Genomic DNA, 21,434 nt, shown 5'->3' with positions numbered 1-21,434 from the left:
AACAGACATTTTAGTTGCACTTTTATTACAGCTTTTAAACTACTGATGCAAGGAGCCAAGATGTTTCGTAGGATCCTTCAGTTTTGGCTAATTATTACTTTTATGCACTTTTCATATTGGTACATGTTCATATGTGACCAACTCACTCCTTACACAAGGTGGTATTTCGATGTTTCCATAAACCGCAGGGAACCACCGTCTGCCAACAGGTTATAAGTTTTTGCCTTCTTGTTAGTAGATATGTTCTGCAGGCCTATAGCATTCTTCATGACAAGTGGATGTGTATTTGTGTCAAACTCTGTTAATGTAGAACAGGTTCAGTCATTTCTGAGAGATACCTCAACTCACTTATGAGGCTATATATTGTTCGAAAATAGCCCGAAAAGAAATAAACAAATACAAGAGATATATATACATGGAATATTTATTGAGTGAAAGCTTTACATCCGACTCGAAGATGAAGTAGATTTTTAATTAGCACAAACTTTACCGCGACGTAATCAATCACTTGTGATGTAGGAAAGTAGGTTCATACCATCCAAGCCCTAAATCCTTATTACAGAATATTTAAGCCAGAAAATCACACGAAAAAACGAAGCAGTTAAAGATTGAGGCGAATTTGCGAACTGAAAGTTCGATAGAAATCGTGTATCATCCCTCGTGTTATCGTGCCACCCCTTCGCGCTACGCTGCGCATCATCGTGCCCTCGGTTCTTGCCAAGGGAAGATTGTACTATGACACTATGATGGCCTTAATGGCTTAACAGGCTTCTATACCATGCATTCTTTGGAATGGTAGTTTGCAACTGATGGCTTACCACAAATTTCTGAGACTTTACAAATAGCCGATCTCAATGCTGCTTGTTAAACAACCTCTTCTAGACAGTCGTCTTGGATTTTAACGTTTATTTAGGCTTTGAACTGATATGGAATTCATGCCTGGAATATTCATTTTCTGCCCGGCATCATTGAAAACTGATGACCGCTTCTCTCTTGTGTGTTACCGGCTTTATTTCTTATTTGTATAATTTCTTACATACCTTTGTCTTCGGGAGTTAGTGTTAAACGTTGTTGTGGAAATGGGTCTTGCGATTATCGACTTGGAACGCCCTTTACGGACTACGAATGGTATAGGAATGTCGGACTTGACGCTTATATTTATGTACCTGCCGAAGAAATTATCTGAATTAATGAGTCTTCCCAAAGTAAAGGCACAGTTTATACATTCAAAATCTGGACTCAGCGATAAGTTGTCAACAATTCCATTATATATTTGCTATAGTAACCGGGTATATGGGTATGTGAAATCGGACAGGATTTTACACACATATATAACAATCTTCAAAAAATATAGACCTAAATCAAAAAGGACAGAGGGTAGATTCGAACTCACCACCTTGATTGCTAAAAAGATGGTAACCTTGGGTTAACCACACAGTACATCCCTCTTCAGACTTCAAGTTCATACATATAGTTTATCTTTATATCTAAATGGCCTACTTATATGATCGACACTTCTTTGTGTACAGACCCGAATATGTAGGGTAAACCGCTTACCCTCAGCACTACGCGGATTGTATATATTGTACACCCTTTACTGTGATGAGAATGCCTGTTATACACATGTAGGGCAAACATTACAAGTTGCATGTTAACAAAGAGATCATGGAAAGGGGTAATCCACACGATCGTGGTTTTTTTTTTACCTGTATACCAAAGAAATTTTAATATATACGACGATGGTCAAATCTATACAGTGAATTCTCGAGAGCCAATGTTTTGTGGAAAAACTCAAATGGACAGTTAAATCATGAACCATGAACTTTAGACCATGAGAAATTTAGCACTAACCATCATCAAGATCAAAAATATCAAACGCAAGACCGTGCATGGAATTCTGGGTGCCTTTTTTATGCATCTTGCATGCCATAGCCTTTTTTAATTGTGCCTTCGCCTTTGATGGTTAATCTCTGTGAAGTTGCTATAGGGCTTTGAATGCCTAACGCTGTACGTTGAGATGCATTTTCAGATCAGATTAGCCAAAAAAGTTATTTTGTGAACAAATAACGTGACTGACAGCCCACAGTGATAGGTCAATATATATGAGGGGGACTCCGATCATATCCAACAACTTCTTCCCAGTGTGACAATACCCGTAGTTAACGTCTGAGCCCAGCGTTGAGGACATGTATCACGTGACCTAAGCACATCTAGGTTTTCAAAACCCGTCTCGTTTACTTTGCATTTGCCTTCATGATTATTATTTGTGTGCCCTCTCTAAACGGTTGGGCGAGTATAGTGGTCAGTAGAGACATCCACCTAATACATGTACATGTTTATAGGAACAAAAATGTATTTGTTTACTTATTTATCTGATTGGTATTTTACGCCGTACTCAAGAATATTTCACTTATACAACGGCGGCCAGCATTATGGTGGGTGGAAACCGGGCAGAGCCCGGGGGAAACCCAAGATCATCTGCAGATTGCTGGCCGGCCTTTCCAGTACGGCCGGAGAGAAAGCCAGCATGAGTTGGACTTGAACTCACAACGACCGCATTGATCAATTGGGCTCAAGACTAAAGATGAGCCCGATGATGGCGGCACCTAAAGTTGTTGTTGTTCAGAATTATGTATCTTATATCCCAATTAAAGACGTACAGCATAGAAAGTAAAAACCAGAACATCGACGACAGTGTGATAATCAGCAATGGCCACAAGTAACCTGTGAAGTACGGTCTCTTACTTTTACCTCAGTCACTTTACCTGAGTCAGGCTTTCATTCTGACCCTCACGTAAACGCATGAATTGTAGCAACTTACACACTCACCCTCGCACCATGGGTTAAGCAGACTTCAGAAAAAAATGCAGTGATGTTAATTGCAATTTATGAGACATCACTGGACTAGTCTCTATGTACAAGTCTTCAGCGTCAGCTGTCCAGTTAAGATTATACCACAAATAGTGCGATGTGAGACAGCTTTCGTATAAAGATAATATATTGAGATAAATCTTGCATATATGGATTTTACCGTCGATTAAATCATGAAATAGGACCCAGAGACAACTATACATGTATATGATAACATAACTCTTTTCTTTTAAGTAAAATCTACAACCGTGAATTCAAGTTGACATGCGCAAATCACATGGAAACGAGAAAAAGTTTACCATCACGAGGCCCATTAGCAACAGTTGCCATAGAGACAATAATAATTGCATAAGATAAGGAGAGAGATAATGTGAGAGAGAAGCAGTCGTTCATTTTAAATGATTAAACCTACCACAGCATATATGCTATGTAATTCCTGGATTATTGCTATGTCTCGTAACTAGTCAGAAAGAACATCAGTATCGGATATACGTAATACACCTTGTGATTACTCAGACAGAACACCATTCAAAATGGGATTCACGGAAAATGTCTTATAATTAGTCTGACAGACCATAAATTCCGGGTTAACGGAACATGTTTTGTAATTAATTAGACAGAATATCAGTTTCGGATTTACGAAGTATGTCTTGTAATTAATCAGACAGAGCGGTAATATCGGATTACAGATTATGTCTGCCAATTAATTAGCTTAAACATCAATATCACATTTACAGACTATGTCTGGTAATAATTCAAATAACATCAAAGTTCTCAAATTAGTCAGACAGAATATAACTATCGTATTTACGTACAATTTTTTGTAAGTAGTTGGGGAGAATATCAAGCAGTACATCACAGTGAGCAAAACCAGAGTAGTGTCGACAGTGTGTTAGCTGACAGATGATCACATGTAACCGACGGAATACGGCCTCTTGTCAGTTTAACACAGTTATCCTTTTATTCTAAAGGTTCATGTAAATGTATAAATAGTAACACATGACTTTGACAGACCACCATATCCGATATACGGCCAATTTCTCGAAATTAGTTAGAGAGAATATAAAATACGACATCAAAGGGGGCAAAGTCAAAGTAGTGGCGACGACTAGTAACAAATGGGTCACGCTTAGCCAGTGGGATACGGCCTCTGGTCAGTTTACCCCAGTTAGGGTTCATTGGATTCCAAAAATGTCTTAATCTCCATGCAAAGCGCGCTTTGTTGCGGGATCGAGAAGTTGTAGTACGAAACTTGTATGTAAGACGTACAGTCATTTTGGAAAAAGTACTTCAAAGGCAACAAAGCCTTTTTCAGTTCCACTACATACAAGGATTATCATTCATGGGATGTTTCGTTGTTCATCGAGTTGTTTGAGTTTCTCATTAATAACATCTATGTGAAATTCAGGGACAGCATATACCAACAGTGTATAGGTATTCCAATGGGTACCAATTGTGCTCCACCCCCCCCCCCCCCCCCCCCACACACACACACACACACATAAACCCACGCCTTTTCGTTGCCCTATAATTGTTCTCCTACGAATACGACTGCATGAAAAAACTATTAAGGAGTAATCCTCACCTGGGCCGATCTTTCTCGTTCATTAAACGGTATATTGATGATCTGCTATCTTTAAACAATCCGTATATAGCAAAGGCTGTGAAAGATATTTACCCACCTTCGCCGGATTTAAAGGAAACCGCAGGCTCTCCAGGTGGTTCATCTTATCTAGACCTATCTTTGTACAAAGACCAAAACGCTTTCCTCAATTGTGACATTGTAAATTATCCTTTCTTGGACAGCAATATATCGAAGGGTTCTGCATATGGCGTGAACATATCTCGTTTTGTAGCATTTGTTAGATCCTGTGTGACGTGTAATGGTTTATGTCAACGTCATAAGTTATTACTGAAAAAAACTAGTGTGTCAATGTTATACCATCAAACGCTTTTTCCCTCCAAGTTTCTTAAGTTTTACAATGAGAATAACTCTCTTCTAAGTAAATACGGACAGCGTTCAGAATCTCTGGCGTTATGCTTCATGAGTGTGTCTAATTCCGCTTAACACGGGACTAGAGGCTTTATATTTATCGTGTTGAATTAGATCGCCACTTTGGATATGTGGACAGTTGCAATCAAAGCGCAACTGAGATACATACTTTATTATTGACAACTTATATTCCAGAATGGTACACGTTTTGAGCACTGATTTCACTCAGTTGGTTAGAAGATACCTTGCGTCTATCCTACATCATTGAAAACTGTTGACCGCTTCTCTTTGTATGATTCCGTGCTATTTTCGTACGTAATATACTTCCTTAGTTCTTTTGCAGTTTGTGTTAAAACTCGGTTTGGGAACTGACCTTACAATTATTGAACGTCCTTAGTGGTTGACGGCTGGCTAATGAATGTCTGTTTCGACGCATAGATTACTCTCTATGCTGTACATCTATAATACGTATACTTAACGGCAAATTGAATTTTCTCTTCCAGCGTCATTCAGATGTTCTGTATGTAAGTATAGTAGACCGACCCGGATAGCACAGTTGGGGGAGCGGTAGATCCAGGATCAATCCTAGGTCGAGTCAGACCTAAGACTTTAAAAGAGGAACTTCCTCGCTTTGCGTTCAGCATGAAGTGGATTGTGCAACGACTGGTTGACCCGTATCAGTATAATGGCTCGGGCTGGGCGGCTTACTTACCTTCGGTAAGTCGTCTCAGTGAAGCAGCACTAGATAAAAGAGCGGTGGAAATCCGTCCTGCAACAAGGAGGTACATTACATACACCCTAAGGATTCCTTCGTGGAGCACGACGTTAAACCTCAAGCACTCACTCATATAAGTATAGTCGTTCTATGTGAGTTCAAATAATAATGTTTTATAGACTGAATGTCACACTAAAGTCATTAAGCCTTTCCAGCTTTATTTTTTAAAACGCTTTATTTTTCCGAGGGCAGATATTCCCGTCGAATGTGTATCGCAGTTCGTCAGAGAAGACAAAAACATAGGATTTAGAGAATCTCTCCTCATTTTGTCCTACAGAACAGCAACACTGAATTTAAAGAATATGTCTCGCAATTAATTAGATAAAATATCAACACCATATCTACGGAATGTCTCTGGTAATTAGTCGTATAGGACATCATTAGCGGATTTACAGTATGTTCTTCGAAAAGACATGAGATGATTCACATAAAAAAAACATCTTTTGCACTTTGGTATTTATGTGTCCTGGCGCTTACCTAAACAGGCGCGGGTATATATGATGCGGGAAAATTTAGAATTATCTGACAAATAAACGTATAAATTATTTTGTTGTCATCTTGGTGAGAACATTCTTGCTAATTGGTTTCCTGTTAACAGGATACAGCAACCATCTTGTAGTTTGTTATCTACATCATAAGTACTGGGAAAATCTCCGTCTTGTGTTGATTGCGAGGGAGGTGTGAGATCACGTGACTAGCTCCCCCACGGCGGACTGCTCACTGAAATAAGACAGACGCAGCTAAATGCGTCCAGACATCCCAGCTATGTACGATAAAGCGAAACAGTTTTTGCAAATATTTCAACACTGACAGTGCCAAAATAAACTGAAAATAACCCAGAGAAGTATAAGAACAACACTTCCGTAGCCAACAGGTGGAATTCGAGGACGAAAAAGCGAATCTTCCTTCTAATCCAAGAAGCTACCACGCTCAAAAATAAACGCCTTTATCGCGAATGGCCGCAGTTAGAACTTTTGAGAGATAAAAAAGTAACCAGCAGCAAGTCTAACACTTTGCACGAGATACCATCACTGAACACCATCTCCAACATCTTGTCAAACATATTTAGGTTTGAGTTTATCCTGCCAACTTCTTGCTTCCCATACATATCATAAACACCACAGAACTGTAGCTTAGGTGGTTAAATGTCCGCAATAAATCTGATAGCAATGGCACGAATGTCACCCTCATCCTTCCAAGTAATTTCTAGAATCATCGTTACTCCTGTCACTGCGCTCAGAGCAAAACCCATTCCACTAATTACATTTATTTAAATGATGTGAAGAGAAGCGTGTAGATAGAGCACAATTTTGAAATTTAAGGCATTGCTACATTCCTAAAGAAAAAAATGTTCACTCGCCTACCTTCCTCCTTAGTGAAAAGAAAATTGCTTGTACGTCATACATATTGAAAATGTCAATAATTTTGCCAAATATAATCAGAAGTTTTAAATTTTCCATCCAAGTAATTTCTAGAATCATCGTTACTCCTGTCCTCTACCCTTCTCCTCACTTAAAGAAAAATGCTTTTACGTCATACATATCGAAAATGCCTACATATAATCAGACGTTTTACATTTTGTTCATTCAAATCTCCGTTGCTACATTCAGATACTATTTGTTTACAGAGGCCGCACCGAGTCCATACTATCGAGGTTGGAGGCTGGTAAACTATCAGTGGGAGTTCCAAATCGACATCTGCAAGACTTAAACAACTTAAAATACCATTTCCTAATGAAATAATATATAAATTGTATATAGTATCCATGTATTTATGGTATTTACGTCGTCCTTTTTTTCTTTACAAATTTTTCAGTCATACATGTATGACGTCGAGGAGTCATTCTATGTATGTGTAAATATTCTGTATTCTTGAGGCAGGATGAGTCTTGCGGCCTAAACGCCACTGACGCATTATTCCTTGCTCTAAACCTCTCAATGCTGAGCACCATGTGAGACAGCCCTAAGAACCATTTTTAAAGTTTTTGGTATGACCTGACCTTGGTTTCATCCCAGGTCTTCCGACTTCGAGGCAGATGCTCTTACCACTAGGCCATCGAAGCCGTCGATATAGTAAACAAAGCTGGTAGCATGTAAGGGGAGAAACTATCAACAGAAGTTCATGCTATGCAAAGAGACAGCAGATATTCTCTAGGCATGACATCCAATCCAAAGCTGAACACGTCAATAACAATTGTCGACACAGTGTAACGGGCATTTTAGGGGATAACTCGGACTAATGCTTTATGTACATCAATTTAGTCCTGTTATTTAGCATTGCAAAATATATGATAAGGTTGTCTGAACATCAGGTATTCGTAATAGAAAGGTTATCAAGACGCATTATGAAAAGCAGAAAACGGTCTTGATTCTGGAAAGATTTACCGAGCAGGCCAACGCAGTCACCCGAGTCGAAAAGAAGGTTGACGAATGTTTATCTTTGTGTAACATAGTATTATTTAAGCATCTACACGAACGGCAATATGTCTCACATATTCCGTTTTTGAGGTCTACTTACTGTGGTCCAAGTATCATCAATTTATCACTAAAAATTTCACCTCGTGATCCTTTCTGCGCGATTGTCTTAAAACTATCTCACACTTGAGAAAACTGAAAACTGATACCAAGGTTTTTTCCATTTACCACAGAGTAAGAATAATCAGTCATCGTTAAGCTACATATTTATTTTTATTTTTTTTATTTTTATTTATTTCATTTTTCTTTCGTTTAGTATAAATCGGCTGGCTGAACTTCCCTCATATACGTATGTGTGTGGTATAAATATACTACACAAACAATGCTACAAATCCAGTCCATACACAACCGCCAGTGCTGAAGATGCTATCTGCAACAAAGTACATGTATGTATTTCGGTATACCATCCAGCATCTCTGAACGCAGTTTAAAATTGCTTCTTCTGAAGCCGACGAGCTATGTGGTCACTTTGGTATGTCAGTAATGCAGGAGAGTTTCAGTGAATGGACTATATGGTATACCTTCAAACCAAGCCCTGTCGCTGGAACATCGGTTAACCACAAACACATGTAGACAAATTACCCACTTTCAATCATTCACAGCTTTTCACCTTTCCTGTAGAATCACAACAGGAGTGCTTGACTAAGGTTTTACTCACGGAACCGCTCATACAACAGTTGTTAACAGATAATCATTTCTAAACTCTGACACCACTAGCTTTTAGAAGCATACAGGCCTCTTGGGGACTATAATGGCGATTAAGAGTTGTCAGTTTTGTTTTTTAAGTCTCGCAGTTGATAATTTTGACCATCGACAAAGCGACTGGGCAATAAACTCGTGTTATGCAGCTCCGCCATTGAAATTTTAATGATCTTGTTTAGTGCATAAAACTGGAAACCTCAACACTCCACTAACATTCCACTTGTCATACTCAGAAATCCAAGGTCATTCAACGCACAGAAGTGTAATTCTGATTTATAAATGTGTAGATTAAAGATTGCTTAATAAGCAAAAGCACGTCGAAGTATAATTTGGATTATAAAGCTATATGCGACTGACATATCCTACAATATACGCGCAGGCCAATAGAAATAACGGCGGACATTCCAAAGACGTTATAGAAATTCCTCAAATACTCGGTATGGATCGTGTATCCCACCTGTCAACGCTCTCTCTGGCACATATGAACCGTTCATTACAAATCACTTTGGGTCAGAAAGAAATTTGTTTTCCACTTCCCATTCAGAACGTTCTCTTCATTGAGACATTCCTTTGGCCGAGATAATAATCTCGGATCTGACAAAGCAACGAGAAAACCATATCGCGGGAGAGCAAAACATCAACACGTACATGAACATGTATGCAACACGCCTGCATTGGTCTCATGTCTTTCAGCAAGTAACGAGAATGGAGATTCCAACCTGACAATATAGAAATGGGATTGGAATGGGATTTTTCACTTCATTCGACGGATTATAAATATCAGTTTCACATCTAGGACAAGGTCACCCCTAAGGAAAGTGTCATAAAGATTTTCTCACAATCTTTTGGTCTTGATATATACCTTAGGGAAATAGATACACATTAGCGTGTTAACGTTTAGGTCCACGTTTCTATGTTTCACTTAAGTTTCATACAAAGCTGTCTTGCTTTCTTTAAACCAAAATGATGACCGATTTATTTATTTATTTATTTATTTGTTTTACGCCCTACTCAAGAACATTTCACTTATACAACTGCGGTTATAATTTTCAATTTGGAATAAAGTTGTCAAAGCAAAGATTTGTATACCAATCGTAACCATAATAGACGTTTCGAGTCAGTAATCACCAGACCAGTTTCCAAAACGAAACAACATCCAACATGCAGAACCCAACAAAATAAAAAATTCTATAAAGTATGAAATTAGGGCGGATTCGAGAAAAAAGAAACTGTCAACAGTTGTCTACGACATGCAAGGCCTATTCTGTGTACACAAATTTAATCAGGATCCAAATCGAGTGTCAGAATGACAGTGCATAAGTTGTCGTTAATCTAAATACAGCTGTATGTAAATGTCAAATACTACTCTACAGTGTAGATCACCAAGGAGAAATAACCATATGCTTCGAGGTACATGTAAACATGGCATCAAAAATAAGATCCCCCCAAAACTGTGTTCGACATTTACCAAGATATTTTCCCAATCGTTGGGAAATTTTGCACACAGTATTTCAGTAACCATGTCAACACACTGTAGCAAGGATTACCCTGTAGACACAGATGTGCTCCAATGAGCACGCTCAAATGCACTGTCGGTTTGATGTTGACTTGTTTACTGAAATGCTGTGTGCAAAATTTCACAACGATTTGGGGAAATATCTTGGTAAATGTCGAACATTGTTTTGGGGGTAACTTATTTTTGATGTATTATTTACATACCAGATAAAGACACAAAATTTGACGCCAGATTGCTAACCATACACGCATTGTTTAAAAACCAGATGTGTATAGAAAATAACTATTTAAAAATAAAAAAGAATTAATGTCAAAGTCCATTTTATCTATTTCCACAATCCATGCACACAACTCGTAAGAAGAGTATATCTACAATGTGGACGATTGATAATCAGTTAAAACAAATAGTGCTAACAGTTTTCAGTGATGCGAGAAGGGTATATACATATACTAGTCGAAATGTTTCTATTTATGCCCACAAACTGATTAAATATTTTTGCTGAGAAAGTTTTATGACCTGCCTTAGGAAGATTAATATCTATATACTTTGAAGTTTCTGTTGTTGTTTCTGTTCGTTTCAGTTTTGGTTTTATTCAGTTTATTCCAGTATGGTGTTTTAACATCTGCTGAGGTGGTTCGTCAATGCTTCTAAAAGATGCCAATTTACACCTTCAACATAACACGCCAGGCTCTCATACATAGGTCTATTATCCTGGAATTTCTTAGGCCCCTTTCACTAGTAGGGTGTAGCTTATACATCAAACGTAAATACTGCATGGCGTCTAACGTATGTATCACCACGGCAGTTACTTCTAACCGAAACTTCCTCTTTGGAAAACGGGCCCCTGCTGAAAAGAACTCCTGGCCAAAGTGTTTAACCTGTATGCCATTATTCGCATTCCACACATCCATATATAAGTTTGTGGTTCATCAGAACTTGCCAGTTTTTGCTAATGATAGCCTTACAAAACAAGTTTGGAAGTTTATGGCTGATGTTGTTATTAAAGCTTGATATGATATGAATCCATATGGAGAGAAATAAATAATTCCTCAGTAATAGCCCGTAAAACATCCAATTCATCTGGCCATGCTTAAGACTAGCGGCTCAATATGTATTATTACATAAATATAACGAGTAATAACAATAATAGTTGAATTCGATGTATTTTTGTCTATCTTTATTCCTGTTTACATCAAAAATGTAAACAATCGTTTCTAAAACCGCAATAATTTGCACATATCTCAAACTTTATAATGGAATATAAAAACTTTATATGAACATTTTCACCGAAGTAAATTATCAAACTTTATAACAGTATTGATCATATGTACACCCACAAACAAATTACAGAAAGCTAAGGCGCATAAACAAAATACAGCCTTTTTGTCACATTGAATTTACGTTGACAACAAAAGTGATTTATGGAATTCACACCAAACATGGTAAAATGTAAGCTTAAAGTGCATCCTACACATTTGTGAGATGCATTATACCGACAGTATTCAGCCAGTCGTTTATCTTCATGGTGTTGTCAAATTATTCGCCTTAGCCAATATCAATTTTCATATAAAACTTGTAAATTGCAAGAACATTTAAATAAAGGCCTTACATTTCAAAAGATACATAAAGGCAAATACCGATTAGAACCTTCATATCAAGGTGACTTTTGCTAGATTTGAGAAAATAGGGAGCCGAATTGATGAAATTTACCGGTAAATATGACACCCTTGGGCTTACGAAGTCAGTTAAAAGTATGCATTTCCCTGCATTGACACAAAATTTTCCAAAAACAACAACTTTATTTACACCAAACTAAATTTGTTATATTTCATAATTGTTATTCTTTGCAAGCTTGCCTATCACAGAAATTTAATATTCATCTATATTTAGAGACCAATAAAGTCATTTAATATGTAAAAATTACACATACATTTATCTACTCGTCTACGTCGTACTTATTACAGAGAATAAGTGTATTTTACACGCTCTTGACATCAGCGTGGAGGTTGAATATCTCAACCATCTACAGCGATACATCATATACTTGTGCAAACATTTGTAGTTTGGACAAAGAAGCAATATCCACATTAATAAGTAGTCCATTGCTTTTAAAAAAAACTTTTCCAAATTCCACCAATAAAACAGAAACCAGGATTCTGTAATATCACAATAAATATTAATTATGGTAATCATTTCGAATCATTTTACGACACTTTGGAATCGATCTCATTACATTGTAGTTCATCTGGCATATGGGTTCATGAAACTGAATGGCGATTGTAGAGATCTTGTGTAACAAAACTTAGCTCAACGCCGTTTGTTACGGGGAAGGTACTATTTTGACCGTGCTCTCTCCCCTCCCCACGCCCTTGGAACAGAGGGGATGACGGCATCTGTAAAAAGTACACATAACAATTTGCTTGTTATTGTATAAGCTACTCAATGGCATACTAATTGCTGGAATACTTCCAATTGCATACACTCTCTCAGGCGTCCACACTTCCTGAATTTTATTGAAAGGGGCAATAAGGAGCCCGAAGCCGAAGTGGGCTTCTTGAAACGCCAACCCGACGATACCATGCAGGAGTTTCACGCCACATAAAGATAGCTGAAGATTTACAGCAACAAGAAACTGCATTCCAGATGACCATGGCGTGGGCAGCAGCGTTGTAATCCTTATCATTCAGTCTCCCAATCGCCTTTCATCTGAGAGGTTATCAGGCGTGTAAGGTTCACTGAACGGCTAAGTATCCGTTCTAAAAGTAGGCCAAGTTTGCCCTGACCACTTTGACGCCACACATTTTTCGTTCTCCATTCCGTTGTGAGATAGTTCAGTGACGTCAGGACCTTTGCCTGGGCCGTAATGTGACGTCACACATTTCACATTCATCGAAAGGCTACAATGATGACATCACGATGATATCAGAGTGGCTATGCGATAACCAATGTCCTGGACATTGAGATGTCGACATGGTCTCGTCACATATCGGTGACGTCAGAATAGTCGTAGGATGACGTATGTCGCCGCCTGTGACGACCGTTTCTGTAGATACAAGTCCGCATAATTTCGTCTACCTCGGCCCCTGGGGGACAGTGTCGTACACAACGACCCTCCAGCTTGTAGAACTTACAGGTAAGGCAGTACGGTGCCCCACGACCAGAGCACGTGGCGCACAGAGGATGGCACAACTTACACAGCTGAAACATACACGAGGAAAACAAAGTCAGAAAACTTCCATGGATTGGGCAGAATATGTCAATCAGGATACTCCAGTGTTATTGGCAACACTTCACAATACTGTTAATATATATTATCCTGTTATTAAAATAGGACATGAAATATTCTTGAGTACGGCGTAAAACACCAATCAAATAAATATTAAAATATAATAATATGTTATTGAAATAGGACACACTGGTTCATGTCAATGAACTGAGTTATTACCGATAGAAGACTTTCCGAAAGTACACTGTGCTCCGCCACAGATAAATACACAAATCTCCCATTACAGACACGAGACAATAATCTAAATTTGTGCCGTAGCAGCAAATAGTCACTAATCATTTAGGATATTTCTGTATTCAGATCACCACCAAGATGTAATGACGTGGTAGATGAGCCAAAGCCAAGCTCTACACAAAGCTTTATAAAAAATTCGTGCCCAACTCCTTCCGTAAACTTATTGACGGAGAGACATGCTGAAAAATCGTTTTGAAAAATTCGGTTTCTAGGTCCAGGTACAGATAAGCGCCAAAATGTAACGGATTAGTGCTTGTGTCAAGAATAAGCTATGCACAAAGTTGCATAACGTTAAATTCCTGGATCTGGATAAAGATCCGGATCAAAATGAAACAAATTAGTGCTTGTACCAAAGTTTCATCGAACTCCGTGCATAACGTCTCTCAGAAATTTCTGACAGACATCTGACACTGATGAAATCCGCGCCAAATCCGTCCTTAAGTACTGTGGTAGCTTAAGGAAGAGAATATCTGATTTGCGTTTATTAAGTCACGGGCCTTATTGATCGTACTGCTACTGATAGTACGACCATGTAAGATTGTCTACGACCTCTTACGATTTGTAGACGCAGGTCAGAACATGACAATCGCCCTTGCGACGACCGATTTTGCTCTGATGATCAACACGGCCTCTAAGATCAGTCCCTTGCCCTTTCTACAATTTTCCCGCGATTCCATCATCTTTCGGTCCCAGCTAGGATGGAATCTGTGCGATTCTCATGCCAGTCATGTATAACTTACCATAAACCCAGCTAGTGGACCCGGGTCAGTGACTGGCACCCTCCTCAAGTAAGACCCTGTTTGACACGGGGTGAAGTTGGAGATGCAGTGGATGACCGACGGGTCGTGGGGAAGCTCTTTCCCTCGGATGCACGAGTTACAACCCCCCGGGCCTACATGACGTCCAGGACCTGTGCACCTAAGGATAGATGACAACAATAACAACATAATAGAAACTTTTAGAATTGTTAACTTTACCTTTCCTCGGAATTATTGCTGTAAGAAAAGGCTTAAATAAATATAGTCTAACAATCGCGAATTATGAGAGTTTTAAATCTGCATCACAAGTTATTGATTAACAAAAACTAGTATGTCAAGGGCACTCTATCAAACACCTTCAATTTAAGTTTCAAAAATTTTACTGTGAGTATAATAAGCCTTCAGAAACTTTAGTGATCCGCCTGACCGGGGCTAGGATCTGTATAAGCATCCATTCTCATGTTGAATAACTCAACATGTTGCTGTTATGAACAGCTGAAATCAAAGTGCGGTGAATATACCTATATTTGTATTCGACCTAGGAATTATCTACGGACAAGGAGTTTGAAATTTGATTTGGATGTCATGCCTAAAACAAGAACTGTCATCCAGAAACAACTGAAAATTGAAAACGGATGCTTCTCTATCTCATGTTACCGACTTGTTTCAGTATGTACAGATTTTTTTCTACACATTCATTTAGAAACTGGTGCTTTCAGTTGTTTTGGAAATCGGTCTTGTGATTATTGACTTGGAATAACCCTTCACAGTTTATAGACGAATATATATATATTCCTTTAGTAACTGATATCTTATATAAGCGCTTAAATCCCCAGACTATGATAAAATGTAACCATATACCTTATAGCCAGTGTAGCCAAATGACACTCATAGTATGAATCGTTTTTTTCTGTAATAAGTTCGAGACTGTATATAGGATATCAAAATCTATGAGACAAAAAATTATAATTCACAAGGTTCAGGCACCTGAAATCCTAACAACATTCACTGTTTATCATAAAATGTAATGTAAACACAGTGTAGAGGAAGCTGAATACTGGACGTTACATATAAATACATATCTATTTCTGTCAACGATCTGTCACTGTAACCGTTATACTTACCCAGTTCTTCCACAAAAATGATAACAAAGCCGACATCGACCGTTCTCATAAAATCTTCTGGACCCACAATTAGGCCGAAATTCTTCTACCAAGGTAAAGCAGTCACTGGAATAAAGGGCTTAATATTAAAACTGGATGGGATGTGATGTCGTGTAATATAATGTAATGTGATATAGAGTGATGTGATGTAGTAAAATGTAATGTATTTATTTATTTATTTATTTTGAGTACGCCGTACTCAAAAGAATATTTCACCTACACGACGGCGGCCAACATTATGGTGGGAGGAAACAAATGTAATGTAAAATAGTGATGTAATGTAATACAATGTAATGTAATATAGTGACGTAATGCAATGTAATATTGTTCAGTGAAATGTAAAGTTGGCCTACACAAATGAAGTGTAGAAAAGGGTTCTGACCAAAGGTGCTAATGAAATTGAAATGAAGCACTTTTTCGTAACAGGTATATCTTTTCTGTAATACACTACATAATGTTACCGTTTAATAACTGAATGTGGCTGTCGGATTAATATCACTGGTTAAGAAAACCATTTCCGTGGAGTGGAACTTCCCGTGTTACTTGCCCACAGACGTAATTTGTCAGTGTTTTTAGCTATCGCACACTTTCTAGAAGAAACATCACATGTAAGTACGTTAACCAAACAGATAGACCATGTGGAAACCATGACGTCAACGTGAACATCTCTGCATGAGTGGGCCTTAAGAGATGAAAATGCACTGAATGCGATTATATCTGCCTGGTTATGAAATGAACGTAGTTGTTGCAAGAGATTACAGGCTGATTTAAAAAATCAGTTATGTATATATCTATTTTTCACGACTACAGTTTTGAAAACATAATCGTAACCATTTTCAAACTTCATACTTTTTTCTTGAATAACTTGTATCTTATATATATATAAGCACTCATTTAGGTGACGTGTGATTCTAGTCCATTTAAGACCGAACATATGAATTTATTTTTTGCATAAAATATGAAATATCCGCAATGCAATTAATTCATCCTGGATTCTTCATTTTGCAGAGAAACTAGTCCATAATGTTTCACACTAAAAATACTATAGATATTTGTTTAAATGCATTAAGACTACATAGCAGACGAGGAAATCCTGTTTCCCACAAAACGAACAATATTCGTCAAACACGATTGAATAATTCCCTAACTGGAAAAGCAAAATTCCTCCTTTCCATTAACTTGAATTTTCAAGTATCAAATTATCCGACTAATGAACGCCAAGATCAAACTGAACACGGATGCTATATATGCATAAAATGCAAAACCATAAGGAAATATTTGAATTTTTCTACAAGTTCATCAGGCTTATAACATTTGTGGAATTCAAGTTTGTTATAATTTCAATTTAGTCGTAGTAAGCCTAAAGCCAATATATCTGTAATAATAAGTTCACAATCGTATTTTTACACCTTATACCATCAAGTGTGAATTTCAATGATATATTTGCATCACTGTAACATCAAATAAGTAGATCAAGTAACATGTACTTACATATACTGATGTCAGTGATATTGCATAAGTGTTTAACTGTTGTTAAATAGCTCACGGTATAATCATTTATGTTGCAGTTCAGTTTTCTACAATAAATCCTCTCTCATGCAAATGTTGCAAAATATCATTAATAACGAGAAATATATGTTATTATATGTTTTCTCTCTTCAAAAAGCTGTTCAGACTTTGTAGTTGAATTTTATAGAGCGGCTGGTTACGGTGTCCAGCACAGTAGACCCTGTTATACCTTGTGTAATAATCCAGCCTTGGCTCTTGAATAAAAAGCGATCAGCATACAGGGACACATTGGTCAGGAACTGACAGGTATAGTCTTCGGTGTGCATGGCTACACAACAGTATCGGCTAAATGTTATTATATGACAGAACAGAACAAGTAACGTTGTGAACTAATTGAATTATAATCGATAATGTATTCAACTTTATAGTGACATTTTCACGAAAGTGTATGTTTCTTTTTCTTTAGGAGAAATGAAGAAATGTGGCAAAGGCAGCAATGACATTCGTTTCATTACCGAATCTTTCTAAAGCCAACGGATATTAAAGTACGAGAAAAACCTCAACATTGTCTGTACTCTCCGTTGGCATTTCTTAGAACAAAATGTTCTGGAACAGGATCTGGGAACCAAGGCCCTACTGTGGAAACTGATTCAAAATAGGGAATTGGAAATACAGGTGCATAACATACTCGACCGTCGAATGTAGGCCTATGTATAGCTTGTTCTGCTTGTTTATTTCATATGTTGCTATATTATGTATAACCCCATATATACGAGTTTGACTGTAATATAAGTGCTTTATTGACAAGTTAATTTCTTCTTCCAAATCATTGTTTGATTTGTATTAGCATCATACTGAAGGCTATTCAAAAGACTTGAGGCGTGATATCACGACTGAGACCAACTGTGAATAAAAATTAGACAATTCACTTACCCTATACTCCAAAGTATTGTTGACAAAACAATTACAGCGCAGAAGAATATTTTCCGTACAAATTCAAATTCTGTTGCCATAGTAGGTAAAAGATCCTGTTCCACTTTCCTTCCGCCAAGCTCCGATCTAAGACGAGCTCTATGCTTTAAGTCTCCATTGGACGAACGAAAACGCTTTTATCCATGCAGGGCGTGTACTCTGCCTCAAATGATGATGACGGCAGTTCTGGCTGTTTTAATAGCTTCATAAGGTAGGACAGCATTCAGGCAATTAGCACTGTGAGACTCGTGAAGCAATCTTGAGGCGTACTCGGAAGTTGATAGCTGACCGCCGATTGGTTGATTTGGTCTGCCAGAGAGAGTTACGTAATCGCCGTGTTTTGCGCGCAGAGGACCCTTCTGTTTCAACTCAGCTGCGCATGGTTTGTCTGCTTTGAAATGTTCGACCATTCATAAATGTATCTAATCTCTCATACTCCAGATTTAAGTGGTCTGCCCCGTCCATCTAATTGGCGCAGAATTCCTCCAGTTATTTCAGGCACCTGGCACTAATAATAGTGCTTCCTATCTGTAACTGTGCACCAGTATTCACCATGGCGATCTCGCCTACACCTCGCACTCTTAGCCATCGGCTCAGTCATTCAAGCAATACACCCTCGGGGGACAGGCCTCCCCCATCCGACGTCGGTGTTATAAGAAAACTGTTACCAAATCAGTCGCTGGAATTTTCCCTGTCTATCTCACCCTGTGAAACCACCAGTTCAAGAAGTGTAATTATAAAAACATAGAAGTTGACACGAGAATTCGGATTTTACACATTTTTTTGGACCGCACCGCTCGGCATACCCGTTCACATGGAGCGGGTAATTCAGACAGATGGATCAGTGTATCAACGCCTAACAGGATGAAGAAGGCAGGGATAATTTATTGACTGTCTCAGCGTGTATGAATAGCGTCAATTCCACACATACCAAATAAATATGGCTTGACAGATGAACGAATTGCCCAGTTTCGCTTTTCAGGACCAGGAGGGCATCCGGTAGAAGATGAACTTTCGTGAAGAAATACCTACGCCGCTCGATCCTCAGACAAAGTTTTTGTGAACGTGTAGACAGGTTTCTTAATGAGTGATGTAACAAAAAACATATGAACATATGATGAGGTGAAACGGAAGCCAATGTAAACAGCATCCTCGAACGAGCCAGTATTATTTTCAATGTATTATTTATATTTTCGCACCAAATAAAATTAGCTTGAAATGTTTCTGATATTACGAGTGACTTGATTCGTATAGTATTTGAAATTAACTGTATGATTGCCTCCATTATCCTCCCCTCACATAAATAGGAGAAATATGTTCTCACAATATGATATTCCATACAGGAAAATTTTGGAAAAGTTAAAAATAGTGCGCGATGTGGTGCCAACTGGTAAACTTAACGAAAATCAAAGTGTCAGGGGATTTTAATCGAAAATTACGAAAGGTATTATGCAAAAGTTTGTCCTATTTTTCTTCCGTTGATCGAATTCAAAGAAAATACTCCATCCAATTGTTACATGTATATATGTGCCCCCGTGTGTAGGTTACATAGGCCTGCAAGGCTTGTAGTAAAGTTGTAGATTTATGAGTGGTGTCGGTTATTTCATGCTATGCTAATTAAACAGGCTTATTCACAACGAAGCATGACCAATAATTAATGCGTTAAACAGACCGTCATCGCTAAAAAATTTCACTTTTGAAAGGCTATCATATTTTGAGCAATTATTTACCAATTTATTATCCAGCCATAAGCGAGTCTCGTCGGTGATGTTATCTGGGGTGTTCCGGACCAGTTACTGCACATACCTTGAATATTTCGCACTGGCCTCACAGGTAGCTTACATTAATATCAACCCGTAATGCTTCCAGGATTAGGCCCCTACCCTTAGCCTCGTTGTCCCTCACCCTACGTTCCCTCAGGGTGAAGGATAAGTAATGAGACGGGCGTGACGCAGCAGAAATGAGTGACGTATGGGGATAACGTCACTGATGACGCGCCTGTCAAAACTCAATTATTATTCCACCAATCACAATCGTTTTTACTTGTAATATGATTATGCAAGAGACCTATATCCTATACTATTTAATACATTGTATATTTTGTATATGAAATATACATGCGCGAATTTTGCTGGACTCTGTGTATTCAATATAGCTGTTCACATTAACATTTCCCAAACATGAAATTAAAATCAAATGTGTTCAGTGTGATCAGATTTACACGCAAGGATTCATTACAGCGGTTTAGAATTATAACAACAAATTGTTTGTCGTGTATCAGTGAAGGATTTCGGCCAGGCCTTTTGACGATAAATCGACGACCAAAATCAATAGTCCCAACATCCTCTTCAGTCAATAGTCCCCAGTGTGATCACACTAAATGAACTTTGATGATAAGCATGCCAAAGAAATATAAAACAAACCTGGAAACTATATACACATTACAAAGATAAAACATAAACAAACAATTCTTAATTTAATACTGAATTTTTTAGTAGAACATTTGACGCGTGACCCAAAACAAACAGTGTTGCAAATATTCTTGAACATAGCGTTAAAAACCAACCATTCAGACAATCAATTCATCAAATCATAATCATAATCTCAAACCGAGTATTTCGCCATATAGTGACTATTTCTCTTATAAATATGTTCTAAAAATTCTAAACATCCAAAGACATTTCCAGGTAAGTTTTTGGTTTCCAATTGTTTAATATCCAACGGTACATTAATTTTCAAATTACTTTGCCTCGTTTGCATTATGTTTTCTTTATACATTACCCGCTTCCAAGTTAAAAATTATTATTGTGGGAAAATTTGAATCTGGAATAATGAAAAATTTTCGAGCGCTTCAGTGAAATTTCAAGAACCATCAGTCTGTATCTGTCACAAAAAAGTTTTCGTTGTCTCACATGACAACAACTCAGTCTACAAAAATGTACTAGATCCCCCAAAATACATCATAAATTATATATGATTATAATGGCTATATTTTGATATCAACTCGAACAATATACATTTGGGTGGAAACGCTCTCGTCAAATGTATAACTGATTTCACCCAAGCAAGTGAACACTAATGAGACATCAGAGGTCTCGTTGCGGTTCGATGGAGTCCACATCTAGGGAACACAATGTTGATTTGCTAAGTCTTTTGACATCATAGAGTTATATATTCATGC

Source organism: Liolophura sinensis, chromosome 9 (assembly GCF_032854445.1).
Source record: "Liolophura sinensis isolate JHLJ2023 chromosome 9, CUHK_Ljap_v2, whole genome shotgun sequence".
NCBI lineage: Eukaryota > Metazoa > Mollusca > Polyplacophora > Chitonida > Chitonidae > Liolophura > Liolophura sinensis.
The sequence above is the reverse complement of the archived record's forward strand: the minus strand, read 5'-3'. Positions refer to the sequence as shown.